Source organism: Eumetopias jubatus, unplaced genomic scaffold, assembly GCF_037043125.1.
Source record: "Eumetopias jubatus isolate StellerSeaLion01/CBP00866 unplaced genomic scaffold, mEumJub1_p1.0 scaffold_12, whole genome shotgun sequence".
NCBI classification, from domain to species: domain Eukaryota; kingdom Metazoa; phylum Chordata; class Mammalia; order Carnivora; family Otariidae; genus Eumetopias; species Eumetopias jubatus.
Window position 1 is genome coordinate 43357081 of NW_028274818.1, and position 5124 is coordinate 43362204.

Below are 5124 nucleotides of genomic sequence, written 5' to 3' on the forward strand. Positions count from 1 at the left end.
AGCCGCACGCCCCGGAGCCCACAGCGCATTTAACCCTTGGTCGGACAGCGAGGCCTCCGCTCTGACTGCAGGGGGCCCATCTGATGGCCCACACCGAGCCGAGCCCGCTTCATCTTTACCACGTTATTCCAAATCCCCTATGGAGGGAAATAAGTGGTAAAGAAACATTTATTGAGCACCGACTGGGTGCGGGGCGCCCTGCCCATTGCTTCACAAGTGACATGACCCCAGTTAACCCCTGACAACCCTGATGATGATGAATCTGAGGCTCAGAGAAGCTAAATAAACCCAGAGCCCAAGCTCCCTCACTCATCTGGGCACACTCAACTCACTCACTGCGCAGAGGCCCTGAGTCCCCCTCCCCAGAAGGGCACCAGTCTGGCAGTCTAAAGACTTGGTCCTGCAGCCAGTGCTGGGGCCCTTTAGGGGAGTGAACTCAGGTGGGTGGATGGTTTAACCATGTGGAGTCTCAGTTCTCTGGTGTAACGTGGTTTTTAAGATTCCTTTCTGCTCTAGAAGTTCTGTTCTTGCCACTTTCCTAGCACTGAGATGCATACTGTGTACTCAACGCTGCAGTGGGAAATACTCCTGTCCTCAAGGAATAGCCAGTCTTGCTGGGGAGACCAACTCCTGCCCATCTTGAACCAGGAGAATCAAGGAGGGGTGGCCCAAGAGACATGTAGAGTGTGACAACTGTTCTGGTAGGAGGAGACTTCAGTCTGCCCACAGAGACCCCAGGCACAAGGCTGAGTCCAGAGCTCCAGACTCTGAAGAAGGAGCCACCACCAAGAGCATAGGCAAGCCGACTCAGGAGCGGATGGGAAACCAAGGGGGAGGACATGCAGAGAGAAGCCTAGGCCAAGGCCAAGGCTAAATATAAGGATGTCTCCCTCCATCCCTTTGGCTTCCTGTTTCCACACACAGCATGTTAGATATCGGGACACCGTGTCTCACCCTTCCCTTCTTTGGACCTTCTTTGCATCGGACTTACCAGAAGTTCCTCTTCTTCAATCTTGGCAAGAAGACAGTGGGGTCAAACTGAATCAGATATATTACTGATGTTCTCACAGCTTCATCACAATTTTGCTGATTAAATCCAGATTTTCCTGCTTTCCTTTGACTGTAGTAAACATTCATCTTAGCTACTCTGTCACTCGTTAAGAATAAAATAAAAAGATGAAGAAGTAGAGATGTGGCTAAAATAGGAAATTAAAATTTGCGAACAAAACAAACAAAAATGCTCAGGACCCAAGTGATCATAAAGCATAATTCCAAAGGAATAAACAAAGGAGTGGCAAGAAATGTGGGCAAGGCCAAACAGCTGGTATGGCTGGAAACTCCCTAGCACTTGCCAGTGAATGAAGGCTTTTGCCAGGGCACTCCATGCCCACAGGCAGGAGCAGGAAACGGCAAGACTCTTGCTAGCAGATGTAAAGGCATTAAGTCTCAGAATGCTTCAGAGCAAGGACTCTGGTACCAGATTACCTCGCTTCAAATCTAGACTCTCCCACTTTGTGTGATAGAATAATTACAAAAAGTAGCCACATTTTTTTTCAACCTTCCCTATACCCGTGCCCTTTACAATTTAACTTCATACTTTTTCCTCTTTAAGTACTCTGATTACTCCCTTCTTTGACTCTGGGCTGGGGACCCTGCCACCATATGAAGATGCCTGGACTAGCCTGATGGGTGATAAGAGAGACACGTGGCCCAGACACCACCATTGCCCAAGCCAACAACCAGCCAATCCTTAGATATATGAGTCAGGCCAACCTAGACCAGCCAGCTCTCACCAGCCCACCAGTGGATCACAGACACAAGAACAAGCCAGTTGAGATTGGCTGAGCCCGGCCCAGAGAAGCAGAAGTGCCTGGCTGACCCACAGACTCATGAGCAATAATAAGTGCTTATTATTTCAAGCCAGAGTTTTGGAGTGGTTTGTGATGCAGCAATAGCTCACTAATAGAGCCCCCGGCTAAATCTTTGAATTTGGACAATTTCCTTAAACCTTCTAGGCCTTTGGTTGCTACATCTGCAATATGGTGATATCAAATAACATAAGTTACCTCACAGGAATCTGGTGAGGATTACAGAAATGGATACATGTGAAGCACCTGGAATAGTGCTTATCACACATACATATAGCTATAATTTGTGGATTATAATCTGTGGAGCACTGTGCTGAATATTTTCCATAAATTTTCTCCTTCTGTCATCACAAAAGTCCTTTGAAGCCAATCCTATTTCTCATTCACAGGTTACGGGAAAAAGTGAGTCTGTGAGAAATCCGGTAACGTGCTGAGGATCGCTCAGCTAATCAGCAGCGGATGTGGGACTAGATGCAGGGCCTGCTATCTAAATCTGGATTGTCTGTGAAACCGCCCCTTGGAACCGGCAGGATGGAGTAAGTTGAGACAACGATACTCTCCAGCACACAGCTGTCTCTTAAGTGGGGGCCCAAATTATAATCCAAATAAGGGATTAATCCACGCATTATCACTTTTCTCGAAGTTTAAATCAAATCCCGGTCTAGGTTGGTGACCAAAGTTTGGGAATCACCAACACCGTAAGTCAAGAGGTATCTTTTCTAAATGATGGCGATTCAAACTGTTAGCTCCATCTAGCAGCTAACGGCATTACATCCCTCACCCTTGGGATCTCTTCTCCGTTATTTAAATTTCAAATCTTTCTTTTCTTCCCTAAAGCAATTTGAAGAGCTGGACCAATTTAAAAGTTTCAGTGAAAGGGAATTACCTTGAGATCAGCCCTTAATATGCCCTGAACACCTTTCTCTCTTTACCTAAGAGCTTCAGTTTCTAAAGTTAATTTAGCCCTATTGACTAAAGAAAATCTTGTTTTAAACCCTATACCCACTGGTTGTCTTAACAGTTATGCTAATTATTCTCATTTATATTAAACGTTCACATATTCAATAAAATGCGTTAGTAAAGAGAGCTATAAGTTATACCTCTTGGATATCATTCCAAAGGAAGGAGGCAAACAAAATAGGACAAAAGTCAAGCAAAACCAAGGAAAAAGTTTGCCTTGCCTGATATGGACACAGGGGGGCAGCAGAGGGTGAAGGATGGGCCAGAGTTTGGGGCCGTGGCTTCCAGTCACGTGGGCGCAACAGCACCGATTTGGAAGGAGTGCTAGCTGACCCGGGTTTGAGGGAGTTGATGAGTGGCTCGAGCCTTGATTTCCTCGCTTGAAATTCTGTAATGCTCTGCACATCAGATGATATACAATAGTGAAACAGCTGTACTGTTCTTGAACGAAAGGTAGACTTGGACCCTGGTTCTTCCATTCTACTCAAGAAGTCAGTACAAGATTACTGACTGCTGCCTACTGTGTACAAGGCGCTGTCCTAAGTACTAGGAGTCAGATAATAATAATAATAATAGTAACTAATATTCATGGGACAATAACATTGTTCCAAACACTTATTTCATTCAATGTCTCCTCTGAGGGGTTCACTCTCCTATCTTCATTTTACCGATGAGCGAACGACCCTAATAACTTCCCAAGTCATACAGAGAATGAGCCAGGATTCCAACCCAAATATTTTGATTCCACGGCCAGGGCTGTGAACAGCTTTGCTGCAGTCTGTTCGGTGCCATCTTATCAAGGTAGATAATATGGCTTCTGGCCGCAAAGAGACCAGTGTAGGGGAAGGAAAACGTGTGAAGTCCGCCCTGCAGTGTAGACAGCAAAGTCAAAAGAGTGTGTCCTAGAATCACGGACATGGGAGAGATAACTCTGCGCAGTAGACATCTGGGAAGGCTTCACAGAGGAGGTGATGCTTTTGCTGGGTTTAGAGGAGGGCATTCCCCTCCTCACCACCCCCCAGTTAAAAAAGAAGAAGAGGAAGAGGCCACTGCAAGCAGAGAGAACAGCGTGTGCCTAGAGGCCATCTGGGCAGGAGACAGCTCAGGAGAGGGACTTGGGTCAGCTCAGAGTGAGCCTCAGATGCCATGGTCAGATCTGGACTTTCTCTTGGGAGTCAAAGGGGAGCCATCAAAGGGGTTTGAGTGCAGCCACGACCTGCTCAGATCTGTGCTTTAGGGATGAAGACTGGCAGCGGGGGCAATGCGTGGGAGAGGCCAGGAGAGGGAGACCAGGTGGAAAGCTGTCTTTATAGCTCAGACCGGAGAGGGCGAAAGGCTCTTCTAAGGAAGTCTCGGTGAGCCTGGGGAGGAGAAGCTAGACTCAACCCATTTCCAAGACTGGATGAGATGACATGTGGAAGAGATGGAGAAGCCTGAACTTGGGTGGCCAGTGCCTCTGTGTATCAAGGTCAGAGAAATGGAAGTCGGTGCGTATCTGTTGGGGACAATGATGACCCTGGTTTCAAATGTGTTATGTGTGAAGACCCTGCAGGACATAGTTGTAATCTGAACTTTCCTCCTGCTGGATTTGAAACGAATCATTAACTCAAGAGCCATTTGCTGAAAGCTTAGATGCAAGGCCCTGGGGAGAAAAAGACCTGCCTAATCCCAGGAGTTTGCCATCAGGGGCAGAGAGGCGGAAAGCAGGGATCTAAGTGCTCCAGTTCAGGTGAGCATCAGCAGCAGTGGTACATGAAGGAGAGGCATCCATAATCAGACCCAAAGGCTCAGGCAAGTCTCCCCAGGAAGATCCTTGAGTTGGCCCTTGGAAGTTGCCTCCCTAGCTGATTAAGGAGGTGGCTGGAGGGCAGCAGTGAGGAGAGCAGGGGACACAGCAGGGAGGTGGTCCAGGAAAGTTGGAAAGGTGAGACAGTAACAGCGAATCTGGGACCTGGGACAGATCTGTTTTCAAGGAGCAGGGGAGAGAGTAGCGAGAGAGGCCTGGGAGGCCAGCCACAGGCTATTTAGGAAATGCTTGCCCTGCTGAGCCAAAGCCTAGAGTGCTCTGGGGAGGAGGCAGAGCTGGGGAGTCCAAAGATATCAGAGCCACTTGCTAGCAGTGTGATCTTCAGGAAATCCCTTAAACTCTCAGCGAAGCATTACAGCATGGGACTGTTTTGAGCCTGACACCTGGGACATGTCAAAGGTCAGCAAAGAGCAGTTCTCCTCTCTAATGTGGACCTACCACCTTCAGCCACACCACGGAAGCCAAGACTACTTTTTATGTGAAGGGGGG